Source organism: Lissotriton helveticus, chromosome 1_1 (genome assembly GCF_964261635.1).
Source record: "Lissotriton helveticus chromosome 1_1, aLisHel1.1, whole genome shotgun sequence".
NCBI lineage: Eukaryota > Metazoa > Chordata > Amphibia > Caudata > Salamandridae > Lissotriton > Lissotriton helveticus.
The window spans coordinates 1,286,721,365-1,286,738,197 of NC_136057.1; positions in this window are offsets into that span (position 1 = coordinate 1,286,721,365).

Sequence of the window (16,833 nt, forward strand, 5' to 3'; positions counted from 1 at the left end):
ATCACGTTCAGGCTCCTCACCCACGCTCACAAAGTGCTCCATGACATAGGCTCCGAATATCTCAACAACCGCCGCCTGTTCTACACTCCAACACACAAACTCCGCTCCGCCAGCCTCGCCCTCGCCACCGTCCCACGGATCCGCAGAACCACCGCCGAGGAAGATCATTCTCCTAACTGGCGGCCAAGATGTGGAACTCCCTCCCCGCCCACCTACGTCTGACCCAGGACCACCTTACATTCAGGAAACACCGCAAGACCTGGCTTTTCGAGCAGTAGCAGCACTCCCCTCCCACCTAGAGCCTTGAGACCCTCACGGGTGAGTAGCGAGCTCTACAAGTGTATTGATTGATTGATTGATTGATTGTAACGGAGATCCCTCACGGCCACACTCCAAACCAGTCCGTTAGTGTCTAGTCTTGTGAATCGACAAGAGGTTGGTGGTGGCAGATCCTATGTGTCAGGCAAGAGAATAGGAGAGGGTGATGGTATAGAGGTGGGCCAGGTTGTGACCACACGGATCTTTCTGTAATAGCTGACATAACTGATATAGAAAGCCTTTAACTGCAGCCTTTCTTTTAATGACAGCCAGACGAGGGCACTGCTATGTGTTATATATTTATAGCATTGCAAGGGAAATATGATCCAGGAAGCATGATTCTGGGCCTTGTAGGTGTACCAGGTGGTCTTACTATAGATATTATTAGAGTGTTTGTAGCTGAATATAACCTGATTTAGGATCAAAGGAAGAGGAAAATAACTCCAGCAACAGTTAAAAGTGATGGGACAAGTTTGGTAATTGCTTTCACTCATGCCTTAAAAGAGAGCCCACATTCAAAGATAATAACCTGGTTGGTACTTTCAGTTCAGGCGTGAAGGGAGGGCCCAATAAATCTGGCCTTCAAAGGGTCATATTAGGGCCTTCAAATTTACACTACATTTCGAATGCCATTCTGGAATTATCCGAACCCTGTTATCAGTACTGAATGCACTGCTGTTGATGTGTGTGTGTATTTGTTCTGATGTAGATTGCTTATGTTCAGGTGCAAACTGCTTTCAAGTCAAGTCAAGATAAACTTTATTCGGAGAGGCCACAATAGCACAAAAAACGAGACCACACATTTTTTAAATAAAAGTATATAAAACACATATCTCTGATCCTAAGAAAGTCAAGAAGGTTCAATCCATAAAATGTTATGATTTTGAAAAGCACTGCTGGTTACCAATTCAGACAGAACGACCGGAAAACAACTTTTAGGGTTCATAATCCCTCCTAATGTGAAATGCTGATTTTCTCAAATTGAGCAGGCAAAGCAGACTTCAAGTGAACTTAGTGCCTGCACGAACAATAGCCCTTCCTTGTACCGTATCAAATTGGCCTTCTGTAGAGAGGGGACAGGAAGCAGTGGCTTGGCTCCTGGTACAAGTCCCAAAACAAACATATGCTTTGAATTGAGCTATTGTCACACCTACAGAAAGGTAGGCCTTGGGTCCAGGTGCCCATTGCAGGAGAGGCAAATTTAAAGTGCAAAGTGCTTAGTCTGAAAAGGGTAAGCCAGTAACAATGGGTAGGGGTTTAAAGTCATCCCAAGTAAGGCCCCAAGCTAAGGGTTATTGAAACTTGAGCATAATTTACAATGCTTTGCATCTTTTGGGCTGGATCTGAACTGTTATTTTTCAATGCTCCAAATATGCTTTTTTAACATGTACCTTAAAATTTTGGACAATTAAAAGAGGGGATTGTAAAAATCAGACAAACCCAAACTCTCAAAAGAAACCTTCATGTACTTAAGCCATGGTATTTGTACTAACCCATCTAGTAGAAGGCATGCAGAAATACAAAAGCTTGCTAATTTGGCCTCTTGTGATGACCAAATTTCCATCCACAGTAATAGGGGTGCTAGTCCAATTGCATCTTTCATGAATGACATGTCAAGCTCTTCATGCAAAATTAAAGAGTAAGTGCTTGCCGGGACTGATAAAAGTCTATACTTAAATTGGTTCTCTCTGCTCTCATGTAAGTGCCCTGGCATCTATCGGGTCTTGTTTTTCCTATCTAGAATTGCAAATAAAAAATCGAAATAAAAAGAAAGCTGATCTCGGATTTCAGCTATTAGAGCAAAGCCAATTCTGATCCATTCCGAACTGGACAGTTTCACTCAGCTCACAATTGGATGGCATTGCACAGATCGTGTAGGCTGAGATGGAGTTTTGGGTGTACTGTCAAAATATCGAATTTTTAATATCGAGTGGCAATAATATCGAGTAAAAAATATAGAATAGACATAATATCGACTAGACAGAATATAGACTATCGAATAGAATAGTATTACTATCGAATAGAATAGCATTAATATCGATTCAAAAATATAGAATGGACAAAATATCGAATGGACAGAATATAGACAACAAACATATCGAATTTTAGGTAAGTAAGTTAATATTATTTTTAATTTTTGTGTAATATAATTCTGTAGCGGGTTGTGGGTTTATAGAGGAATAGGGTGGGAAGTAATTTAATTATAATTAATTAAATATGTTATTTTATTTATTGGTATTTGTTTTGAATTAATTGTTAATTATTTATTAAATGGTAATTAACTCAAATATAATTGGTAATTATTTTTAATTGATTAATTGTTAAATATGTTAATGTTAGTAATTTATTTTCTGTAGCGGGTTGTGGGTTTATAGGGGAATAGGGTGGGAAGTAATTTAATTATAATTAATTAAATATGTTAATTTATTTATTAGTATATATTTTGAATCAATTGTTAATTAATTGGTAATTAATTAAAATATAATTGGTAATTAATTTTAATTGATTAATTGCTAAATGTGTTATTTTTTGTATTTTATTTTCTGTAGCAGGTTGTGGGTTTGGAGGGGAATAGCGTGGGAAGTAATTTAATTGTAATTAGTTAAATATGTTAATTTACTTATTGGTATTTATTTTGAATTAATTGTTAATTAATTATTAATTGGTAATTAAATAAAATACAATTGTTAATTGATTTAAAAAAATTAATTAATTAATAATTATGTTAATCTAATTAATTTATTTTCTGTAGTGGGTTGTGGGTTTATAGGGGAATAGGGTGGGAAGTAATTTAATTGTAAGTTATTACATTTTTTAGATTTTTTTTTCTTTCTAATTTTTAATTATTTTTAATTTGTTAATTAATTTATTGTTAATTAGTAAATAATTTGTATTAGTAGGTAATTATTAATAAAAATTAATTTGTATTTGTATTTATAATTGATTAATTAATATAATATATAAAAATGTTAATTATTTACATTCATTTGTAAATGGTATTATTATTTATGTTAATATGTGAAGTATTTACTATCCCTACTGTTGTACTCACTGGAGTGGGAATAGTAATTTTAACCCTCCCACTATCCAACACATTCCCTACTGTTGCACTCTCTGGAGTGGGAATAGTAATTTTTACCCCTACGCTATCCAACGCTTTCCCTACTGTTGCACTCACTGGAGTGGGAATAGTAATTTAAACCCCTACGCTATCCAACGCTTTCCCTACTGCTGCACTCACTGGAGTGGGAATAGTAATTTTTACCCTCCCACTATCCAACGCATTCCCTATTGTTGCACTCTCTGTAGTGGGTATAGTAATGTTTACCCCTACGCTATCCAACGCTTTCCCTACTCTTGCACTCACTGGAGTGGGAATAGTAATTTTTACCCCTACGCTATCCAACGCTTTCCCTACTGTTGCCCTCACTGGAGTGGTAATAGTAAATGTAACCCTCTCGCTATCCTACGGTAACAATATTGTATATGTTTTGTTAATAATATATATATATATATATATATATATATATATATGTGTGTGTATTAAAATAAAAATAAAATTAAGTTATATTAATTATTTATTAATTTTAAGTTTATTTAAGTATTTTAAGTAGGTTTAAATTAATTATATTTATTATATTAATTTTAAATTACTTTTAAGACATTTAAAAAATGTGATATTTTGACTGTCTATATTTTTTACAATCGATATTTTGGAGTCGATATTTTTGTAGTTACCTGTTTGCAGATAGGAAGTCGATATTATGGTATTCTATATTTTCTCCACGATATTTTGGCAGGTCTATATTTTGCTCCTCGATATTCTGTCAGTGATCCAGAGTTTTGTCCTAACATGTCTGACACCTATCCAATGTTCTAGGGCTCAAACATTTCGTTCAGCAGTGTCAAGTAGCCATTAAAAAGACGGGGCTAGAGGATATCCCTGAAAAATGTCAAAAGCAGTGGTGGGGAGAGTGGCCCTACTGGTGCCCACATCGAGCTCGACATTTCTGTCCACTTCAATATATTGACCATGGTGTCCTGCTTGACTGGTTAGCAAAGGACAAGGGAATCAAAGGTTCCATCTAAGCGAATTGTAGTTCTTTCCTGAAAAAATGCCTAATCTACTTCAAGTCAGGCCAAATAAACTTTGTGCAACCATGCGGCCATAAAAGAAGCACAATACAAATGTATACAGAATTTATATGCCATACAGGATTTACGCTAACATACATTCAGGCAAAATCAAAACACGGGCTTGTCACTGTCATATGTCATTTCTAATCCTAACAGCATTGCAACTAAAACTAATAACAGTGTGACAAACACATTTAGATGGTAAACACTAAAAATGTTTAAGACTCTGTTTTGCAGATCTACAGCCATATGAACGTAACATAGAACGTACAATTTGAGTTCTAGAAGTGGAATAAAATATACACAGAAACATAAAGTGCAGGCAGGATTGCTGGCTAGTGCCATTACAAGGGCAACAGGGTAGGGATAAAAACCAGCTGGCCTGTTGCTGGTAAGCAACCAGGAACTGGACAAGATTCAAACCTAAATTGAGTTCAATAAAATCGATTCTCTGGATTTTGATCGATCCGGACTAACAATCTCCATGTAATAGCTCACCGATTCCATCCCCAAGGATTCATCAGGAGAGCTTAAAGTACTATTACTTAAAAAAAGAGAATACATCAGATCCTTTGAATTACTTGCAATCACAGTTGGGGTATGAAAAACTGTGGCACACCAAGGTTTAAAAGGGATTTTCTAATATATGCCAACGATGCAATTGTCGTGATCTAGAGCAATGCAGTCTATAAGTACAAGGTGGGAAACATTTGTAAAAGGAGAACCATATTTTAACCCACTGTAAAACAGGGGCATTTTAATTGAATTCTCAAGATATGACAAATTGACCTCTGTATGACAATACAGAGGTCATACAGGAATGGGTACGGAACGGGTATATGGGTACATTTGAAAGTACTCTTTGGGACTGCCAGTAGTCTAGCGAGAAATTTATTTTCAACCGTTTTAAATGGTTGGATATGGCGTACCCCCATACTCCTGCCCCATAAGTGCTCAAGGAAAAACTATTTGCTTTATATAGGGCAACTAAATCCCTTATTGTTTTTTCTTTAACTTTCCTGGCATTAGCCACGTTTTTCATTTTAAGCCTGCGCTCAGTAACTAACTTATCCCAGTTAAAATTAGCATCCATCAGGATCCCTAAATAATTTAAATTTAGAATTTTTGTAATGGGAGTCTCCTCAATGGCAATCTATGTGAGCAGGTATTGTTGGCGCCATATGTCATAATTAAAGATTTTGTATGATTGGCCTTAAATCTCGAGTTAGTCATAAAATCATGAAACAAGTTCAATAAAAGTTACAACCCATTTGCGGTAAGTAACAACAACACCGCACCGTCAGCGTACAAAAGTAGTCTATTCTAGGCAATCCTTGTAAAAAGCACACCAAAGAATTAACCCCTTCCAAGCTGATGATGGCCCCCAGCCGTCCTGCATCACGGTTGGCGTGTGGTGATGACGGCTGGGGGCCGTCATGAACCCGCCCACTCATTAAAACGGCCGCACTGGGGCAGAATCGCGGCCGCGCCAAAGGGGTTAATATAAAAAGAAATAAAAAGGGGTCTTGGATGCACCCCTATCTAACACCTTTGGAGACGTTAAAAGGAGATGTACACTCCCTGGCTGGGCTGTATCAAACCTGTGTATCTCAATGCAGACGTTTTAAAACTTTGATTATACCTATACCTATATCAGCTCCGCCTGTGTCATTAATGTCCACAATCTGCCCCTGTCCAAGAGGTCGAAAACCCTAGACAGCTCCTTAAAGGCCAGGTGTAGATTGCCTTCCCTAGCCTTTACGTATTTTCCTGTGATCAGGAGCAGGTTGAGGGACGGGACTGTTCGACTGTGCCCTGCCCACACCCTGTCGAAACCATACTGTACCTCGGATAAGAAAGCCCTACCTTCCGCCCAATCCTTCTCACCTACCTAAACTGGATATGTTGCTTTTGAGAACAGCATGATGAGTCGTTGGAATATTTTCCAGTGTTCTACTGAGTGGTTCTAGCAATGCGACAAAGATGGAAGCCTGATCACTCAGTTCTCCTTCAGAAGTGTGGAGAGTTGAGAAGTGAACGTTTCCAGCTTCCTCCCCCCTCCCTCCTCCTCCCACCCCTAACCCCCCACCCCCCCACCCGCAACCATCATTTCAGTTCTTAGAAGGATTGGCAACCAATTACTCAGGATGTCGGGAACCAGGCATCTTTGAAACTTCTTCCTCCCATCTTTGTTCTCCTCTGAATCTCTAATTTGTCCCAAGTACAAGATTATGCTGCTCATACCGTAGGTTTGCACTATCTCAGTGACAACACTACAACTGCCAAATTGTATCTATTAATTTAAGTCTCAGATTATCAAAGTAACAATTCGGTTGCCTTTTGCTCACAGTTTATCTCTAAACTTTCTAGATATTCTGGAATATTCCATATGGGAGATAGTCTTGAATGGAATGTGAGCCCTGATGAATTTTTGATATTATGCTCTATCATTATGCATGCATAGAGGTGAGAATATTTCATTTTCTTGAAATTGTGTGCATGCATTATCTCATTATTTTAATTCTTCGCCCTTCTTCGCCCTCAATTAGTTTGCTGCATTAATGGCAGAAATATATGGCATTCCAATTACTGAAAATTTCTGTCATCAATCCGATTTAAATTTACATTAACACTAGACACCATAAAAAGTGAGCTCAATTACTACCAGAAAAAAGCTGATGGTAACAGAGTATACCTAAATATGGAGAAAGTGAAACCATGTTGTTACTACAAGTTACTCCACGGTTACATTTCGCGCTCTACTTTAAATGAGGGACTTAAAGGCTTCTTTTTCAAACTTACTATGAAACAGGTGATTTTAGCTAGACTGAAGTCGGAATAGCTTTACCAACACACAGCAGGTAAGTCACTTAATTCCAATTGTTTCTTTAACACTATACACAGTCCGTTGAAATATATTTCATTTCAAACTTTACATCATGGTGGAATCTCATTTGCATCTCGTTTAGTCAAAAATTGCATTTTTAGCTGCCACCATAACAAATCTAAAATAAATATTTATATTTTTCCATGATGTTTGAAACTTTAAAATAAGTGAACAGATTTGTTTTTTTGTTTTGTTTTTTAAGAAATATTTTGAAGTAAAATACTCTGAGGCAGATTTACGTTGCCTGACGCATCTCTGCAAATCGGCAGAGATGCGCCAGGAAAGATACGGCACGCAAGTTCATCCTTGCGCCACCCATGATGCGCCGCATTTACAATGCGGCGCACCATGGCGCAGGAATGAACAGATGCGTGTCGCATCTTGGGCATAAAGTTGGCGCAGTGCTGAAGTTGTGTTGCGTGCGGCACGCAACTCCAGCACTTTTCCAACTTGCCCTATCTTTAACGTGGTGTGTCAAGCCTTACGCCTGCTTCAAGCAGGCGCAGGGTTTTGACGCATCAGCATTGGGAAAGTGACTCAGTGAAATCTTGTAGATTTCACTGAGTCACTTTTCAGGGGCGTTCCTGCGACGGAACGCCCCCCCCTGCACCGGAACGCCTACATGAAACCTGACGCAGGTTTCATGTGGCGCAGGGCCTTACACCGTGACGCATCTCCATAGATGCGTCACGTTGTAAATGCCTCGTAGGGATGCGCCACGTTTACGCCGCCTTGCGTGACGCAACAGCAGCGTAAACGTGGCGCAAGGGGCTTGTAAATCTGCCCCTTTATCTGGGCAGCACAAAGCTGTGCTAGATACGGAGCCGTGGCCATTATGTCACCATGTGCCATAGTGCAAGGAAGGAAATGGGCCCCCGGGGGATGTTTTAGCTGTGAAATACTGCAATAATCAGGGTTCAATGAGCCCCTCAGTCCTCTGGGCCCCGGTGCTACTGCACCTGTTGCACCCATGGAAGCTACTCCGCTGGCTAGATATGTTGTTAGCAGTGTTCATAGTGTATTTAAGCAGCTTCCAGCACATGAACGTCAATTCAACAAAATGCCAGCTGTAGTGGAAGTGACATCACATGCCCTTTGACCTTCAATTTCACTCACACACATGTGCTTTGACATACAAACTTTCACAATTACAGACTTTCTCTCAGTAAACACACATTCACCCACAAGCACGCAAACAACATACATTTAAAGGCATTTTTTTATTTACTTACCTCAGCTGCCAGGGGAAATGATATTCCAGCTACTTGTACTCCATTTTTTAAATTATATTAATAGAGAAAAATAAAAAATGTATCCCTATTATTATAAAAAAAACTTGAGAGAAAACAAAGAAAGTGGAGCTCCAACTTGCATCCATGAGTACGAGCTGCCATTGCGTTCATGGCACTGAGTTTGCCACCTCTGACACCAGGGGTTGCAAAGGCAGTGCCAGGGATCTCAAGGGGCAAGCCAGGGGTTGCAGCTGCCGCCACCAAATGACGTCCATCTTCCAGCACCCATTACTTCTGCCAGCACCAATACTTAAATTAAATGAATAATTTAGAATGTTTTGGAGGCGCAGATTGTAGAAACCCAATAATTTATTGTCAAAAGACAATTTTCATTGCAAACAATATACCTAAAAATATCATGGTGTATCTCTTGAATCCTGAGCCCTACAGACCGTAGGTCAGTACTGACGCCAGACTACACAGGACTGGCTACACATCCTGGTTTGCAGTGTTCACAGGGTGTGTCCGCAGGCAACATTCATGTGTTTGCAAAGCAGTAATAAATAGATGAGCTCATTGCCATAACTTGTGCCTCCCTGCTCTATGAGTCCCACATATGTAAATCCGGAACCAATAAAGTCTCACACTCAGCTGGACCGGAGAAAGCTTGTGAGCCTTGACACTGGTGAAAAAGCTCTGGGCTATTTCTTCCAATTTAGCTCTGGTCAATAGACTTTTGTTATAGTCTGAGAGGAAAAAGTGTTAATGACAAATTAAATCTTAAGGTACAGTGTGATCATTAAAGGCCACACAATAAAATATGAGTCAATAAATTGAAGTTAAAAGGTTTATTACAAACTCAAAGCCAGGCTGATATATATAAATCTCAAGAACATACTATTATAATACAAGACTGCCAAAGGAAGACCAAAATGTCATATAATATTGGTCCTCAACAGCAAAGAGCATATAAGAATTTATGTGACAGCAATAGTGACATATGGAAAAGGATTTGATGACTAGACTAATGGTTTTGATCCTTCTCCCAATGCATACAAAATATTTGCAACATCTACTAAGCCCTACATTAAACTAAAGATAGGGAAAACCCTGTTGAATTAAGGTAGCAAGACAGGTGTCAGCATCAGAACCTCTGGAGAAGTTCTATAGGTAATAAATCATGTACACAGTGCCAGCTTTAGCGCAGAGGGTGTCTGGTGTGACAATGTTTGTCGATGCCCCCCATCCGTGGTGGTGGTGATAACCACTTACACCATGGATTCTCTCACCACCACCTTTTAACAGTGCCCCTCAAGTTTTTATAAACAAGCTCTTTCAGATGTGTTTAGTTAGTTATATAGCGTCACTCATACCAGTGTAGGGTTTCATAGCACTTTGCATCCCACACACATTATACAGAGACAATCAATCATATGTGTGTAAATCAATGTATAGTACGATACTGTGGGGAGCTTATTTGGACGCTCCACTCCCAGACGCACAGCGTGAGTGGATATTGTATCCTGCTCATAATTAAACTTTTGAAACTTACTCATGATTAATCCCATTTAATCCACAATATTTTTCAAAGCTTTCATGTTGTCATTTTTCTCATTCACATGTATAGCGTCCTGCATTTTGAATGCTTCCCATATTTAAGTGTGCCCATCCAGACCTCTTCAAAAATACGATCAAAATGTAGAGAATCGTTTAAAGCAGCATTTTCTTTATTAGGAACCCAATGCATTTCAGGCTTATTACAAGCCCTTCGTCATGGGTAACTGTAAATTGACAATTAAAGAAAGTACACCATTACTAAATGTCGTGTGTGTCACATTACCAACAATAATTATCACATAAATCCATGATTCATTGTTCAAATATATATACCCTTGTGCTTATTACGCAAAATCAATTCCTTAAATTCAAACTGGCTGACTTTCCTTCAACACCGATCCATTTTTCTTCACACCCAAAACACTGCTGTGTTAAACAACACATATTCAATACCCCCTGGTGTCAAACCACTCCTTCTGTACACTTCGTGTGACCACCTCTTCCCCCATCTAACATATCGCCTTCTCCCCATTCTGCCCATACTCCCTATCACGCATTCTACTGAGCCACGCATACACACCGTTATTACAAAAACAAAAACAACAACCATCCTGAGCTCTGATCATACACTAATTATAACTCTGTCTCATCATTCTACATTCATACAATCACCACAAACACTTCACTCCCCCGTCCTCTAAATACACTGACACACTCAGTATTCCCAATTTATGCGCTTAAATACGTCCTTAACCGCCAAAACCAACCACACACGTACCTGCTCTCTCGGTAATCTCATTTGACGCATGACGTGCACCACAAACTGCTGAATATCGCCAGTGTAACCAACCCGCTATTTAAACCCACTTTCAAACCACATATACTCTGCCCACCTCCCTGTAAAATAATGAATCACCTGACTTCCCAAATCATCCTCCAGACTACAACACCCATATTGCACCTTCATCCAACACAAAATTGTCAACGCCAGTGTAATACTAAACACAAATCCAAATTATTACATATTAGAAGAATATCTCGAATTCTAAATGCTACATAGACATAACCAGTCCATGTGTTCACTTTCTGAAATGTTCATAATATCAGATGATATTCATTAGAATTTGCTGTTATCGCCATACATGGAGTCTTAGATAAAAGCGTCCTTCAATCAATGTATAGGACATGTTACATAAGCCAGAGGGCTGCAAGGTGTTGGGGTGACATGTCATCCATACTGGTAGTCAGTATAGTTTAAGAGTGCTTGATCTGGAAAACCACGAACTCAGAATTGAAAACAGGACAACATGGTTGGGGGATTCTCTTGAATAATGAGAATCGATTACCATGTTTTGATCTATACTCTGCAGTGTGCATGCAGTTCTTTGATGGCAGTTAATAATTCAATGTTCTGTATTAGGATTTTAACTTATAAACTGCAAGTAACAAAAGGATACCTCTTAGAAAAGCAGTAACCCACTGACCTATTTACATTATCTGCATATTGTGATCTGCACGATGCACATTCTTTGCAGCAGGCATATTAAACCTATGTGCTATTTTATGATCAGTCAAAATCCTCAATTGGGCAAAACTCAGATCTCTCTCCATGAAGAACATTAATCACTGGAGTTATCTTTACATTGTTATTGTTGCCTTGACATTTCTGGAGACAATGAACTCAGCAGCAGGTGCTATTAAAACCAACATAAACTTGCCAACTGCCCCCCCCTGAAGTCAGCACCTGGTGCCGTGGCACCGGTCTCACCACCCAAGAGTCAGCCCTGCATGTATAGCATAAAGCCACACAATAAGGGATGGCAAGAGAGATCTGTTCCGCCCCAAGTCAAACGGGAATCTGACTAACCCTGAGGTGGATTCGTTAATTAAAATGCAGAAAGAACACTTGCGAAATATGACCTCATACACATCACAGTATTTTTCCAGTTCCAAGAAAAGCACTTGGCGTCTTGAATGCTACTCCCATGTTCAAGTCTCCACTACCAAAACATCCATGGGTTCCTCCTTTCGTCTGATAGGGCCAACTGGTAACACTGCCTTTGCTATTCATTAAAAAATGTTGAACTTGCCAGTGCTTCATTGCCTCACCATCTCAGAAATACAAAGTGGTTTTTACTAACTAATGAATGCATTTGGTCTGCACCAGCAGAGGAGATAACATGCAGAAAAATAACTTTCACGTTAATATTAAATGTCTCAACTACAAACTTAAGGTCCTCAGTCATGCTAACTTAACAGTTTTGTTAAATGCATATTAGTTCTACAACCTATTTGTAATCCAATAAATTACATATTTAATAAAGGAATCAAGCTATATTATACTGTACTCTTATATGTGGCACAATAAACAAATACATGTATTATTTAACAAAAACGACAACTGGGCACAATTTATAAAGAAAACAGTGAACATACATATTATTCATTCTCAGTAATCCCTGGTAAATGTACTACATTAAAAGCATTTTAGCACAACACCCTACAATCTAATCCTTTAGAAAATTAATATCAGCAATCCAGATGTTTCTGAAAGGGAAAAGCGTTAATGTGTACACACATATATGTCAAAACACGCAATAAATGCATTTTCTATACCTTTGGTGCACACCAAAGGTATAGACCAAGTACCTAAGGCCAAGTGTAAATATATATATATTCACTGAAAAAACCATAGGTTATAGACCATATATAGTTAGGAATTAGCATTTAAAAAACCTTATTTTACTCACACAAAACCATTGAAATTCCATATATAGTTAGTTGTACTAACTATATATCGCGCACCCGCAATCCACTGCTGATCATGTCACATATTACATCATTCATGACATGGTCAGTGACATCACTGATGACATCACTGATGACATCTCAAATGACATCACTGATGACATCACTGATGACATCTCAAATGACATCACTGATGACATCACTGATGACATCTCAAATGACATCACTGATGACATCTCAAATGACATCACTGATGGCATCACTGATGACATCTCATTTGACATTACTGATCACATCACTGATGACATAATTCATGTGATAATACGATGAACCTCTTCAGACTCTAATATAACCTTAGATACACTCAGTGTAAACACAGACTCACAGATTGTCATTCATCCATGAAGTTACACACACACACCTAGTCAGTCATGCAAACAATCAATCACACCTCCATTTTCCCAACTATACAGTTATACACACCTTACTTATTCAAACATATACTAAAACATATTTACTCTCTTATACAATCCTGGATACAAGTTCACAATGATGCATACAGCCACTCACACATTCACTGGCTCTTATGCACAGTTATTTATATATGTCAAGTCTCACATGTACTGTGTTTTACATATGTACTTACTTTGACATGTAGCACTGAGATATCCATTCACTCACCAATACACTGATGCACACAGTCAACCGCCCATACAGCTGTTTCCACATGCACTTTTGAACCCATACATCTAGTGAATCAACTGCTCACACATCTATGCACAGAGTCATACACCTCCCAGCCACCCACACATACACTCAGTCTCCCATACAAATACTTGCGCAACCAATCAATAACCCATATAGTTACTCATATAGCTACTGAACAACACATGCAGCAGTTTTCAGAACAACAGACATAATGATGCACAAATTAAGACAGTTTAGTCACTAACCCATGCACTCAGTGAGACACATTTAATCACTCACTCATACAGTCAGTCATGCACCTACTAAATCCTTCATCCAGACACTTATACATCCACTCAAGACATAATTTAACTTTACAGAAAAATACAGTCACTGGATGTTGTCATCAGTGATGTCATCAGTGATGTCATTTGAGATGTCATCAGTGATGTCATCAGTGATGTCATTTGAGATGTCATCAGTGATGTCATCAGTGATGTCATTTGAGATGTCATCAGTGATGTCATCAGTGATGTCACTGACCATGTCATGAATGATGTAATATGTGACATGATCAGCAGTGGATTGCGGGTGCGCGATATATAGTTAGTACAACTAACTATATATGGAATTTCAATGGTTTTGTGTGAGTAAAATAAGGTTTTTTAAATGCTAATTCCTAACTATATATGGTCTATAACCTATGGTTTTTTCAGTGAATTTTCAAGGTTTTGTAAATGCTAATTCCTAACTATATATGGTCTATAACCTATGGTTTTTTCAGTGAATTTCAATGGTTTTTTAATAGCAAATATCATAAGCTGTCGATTGTGAAGTACGTGGTAAGAAAAAACATTTTCGTGTTTATGCACACTGATCTGCTTTCAATGCTGCCCCCCCTCATTTCTATTAGGAGTACTCTCTCTTTGCAGATAGTGAAGGGTAGTTAACGCAGGCCTTTGCCCCCGTTGTAATCCGTCGTGCCTGCTTCTCTCTCCATTTGATTGATTGTTATCCAAGCATTTACTGTTTTAGAATTGGTTCTCTTTGGTTCATTCTCTATTTACAAACAAGCACAGAGTCGCAATACTCTGTTTAGTCTTTGCAGATAGCGAAAAATCGTGTAAAAAAACAAAAGGAATCGAGCAAAATCAGTAGGCCACTAATGGGATCTCTTTTTGACCTCGCTAAAATAGAAACATTAGGAACAACCTGTTGAAAATAGCAATGTGTATGTACATAAGCGGCGTTCATTTGTGTTCACAGTACCCCTTGTTGATTGTTTGAATCGAGCATTGAATTGTTCGAAGTTGGTTCTCTTAAGGATCTTCTCTGCCTGCAAACGGGGAAGAATAGGAATATTCTCTCTCCCTTTGCAGATAGTGAAGGGTAGGTAACGCAAACCTTTAACACGTCGTGCCTATTTCGTTCCTCATTGATTGATCGTTTGCCCGAACATTGACTGTTTGGGAATTGGTTCTTTTTGGAGGTATTCCCTGTTTGCAAATAAACGTAGGAAAATCTTTGCAAGTAGTGAAAGGGTAGGTAATGCGGACCTTTCTCCCCCGTTGTAATCTGTCATGCCTATCTACTCCCCACTGATTGATGCACCTGTTTCACCCGGACCATTTACTAGAGATAGGTCATCTGGCCCGACCAGAGAGCACCCCTAGTGAAAAGGACATATGCAATAATAACGAAGTGATCACTGTATCCTGTTAACAGAAACTTTAGCATGAAACAACCTGGAAAGAAAGGAATAGGAAAACGAAAATCAGTAGGCCACTGATGAACTTTTTATTAAATAACAAACAAAGAAACGATAACAATACGTAATGATAAAACCTATTATTGTCCTAGAAACAAGAAACGTTAGAAGTAAGCCCGTAATAAGAAACCTGAAAACAGTAAGAGAAACCAAGTGTGACGTTGCAACGGCCACAAGGCAACGAGGCTTCATCGCCCCTCACTGCCCCAAAACGTGTCTGTCCCACCGCCTGCCACGGCCAAATACCGGCAAACTGGGAAAGATACAAGTCAGCAGACTTCCGCCCCATTCTGGAAACTTCCAAAGTGCAACAGGTTTGCGGCTACGCCCAGCCGGAAGCAACACATATAAGGCGGGTCCTGCTGCCAACCGTCGGCAGAAGATCATCACGTAGGGTGTAGCCGGAGGAAAGGCCGAGGCCAATGGGACCCGGCCAGGGGGATTGCTACGACAACCCTGGAGAGTTGCAAGGGGGGGAATGTCTGTGTCCTCGACCCTCCCCTCTCTCTCCCAGTCCGGCCACCATCAACCAGAGGCCGAGGCCGACGGGATCCGGCCGCGGTGGCGGTAACCCTGGAGAATTGCAGGTTAGACCCTCTCTCTCCCAGTCTGGGCCAGCATCCATGGAGGGCCTGGGAGTGGAGAGGCCACTGCACGAAAGGCCCAGGAGAGGCACCACACGCCAAGGCCTGCCCCACCGGATGAGCCAAGGAACCCGTTCATGGGGCCAGAGCAAAGGGCGTCCGGCCGCCATCCACCGGAGGTCCGGCCCAAAGACGGACGGGACATTTCTTCTTTCTTTTATAATGGCTGCGACAACACTGGGGGGGGATGTCTTGCACATGCCTCCGACCCCCCCACCCCTCGTCCTCATCGCCTGGTCCGGCCATAACAAATGTCAAGCGAGACGCCGTGGGGTGCACTGGGTGGGAGAGACGGTGCGAACAGGCCTCTCCCGCCTCCCCAGGTGGAGGCTTCCCAGCTGCACCCTCAGCGCTCCAGGCGCCCGGAAAAGGGTTCTTCCACTGTGGCAATGCTGCAATGTCTCGCCCGGCAGGGTGGAGCCCGTCCGCTCATTTGACCCCGCGATCGCCGGTAGCTACCGAACTCTCAAAATGGCGGTCGACCTGGCAAGAGCGGGCCCAGCATAAAGAAATGGCCCAGTCACTGGTTGACTCCACCACCGTAGTCCTCCACGACCTTGAAGATTCTAGAGGAGCCGCGGGAGTCCCCGACCCCCGCAGACACCCCCGATGGGGAATGACTGCCATGATCGCCCATGGAGTGACGAAACTGTAGCCGCGGGACGTCGGCGCTCCCATGCTGGCGCCAGCCTCAGTTTGAATGACTAGAATCCTGCAGACCACAGTTCGGATCAGTTCCGGTGAAAGCACAGTGTGACCCGGTAGGAAAAATTGTTGCACCCCCTCCCCTTTTTGACTGATGGTTCAAACCACCGATCCTTTCCTTTGCCCTTTTAACGGAACTTTGGACTGCCT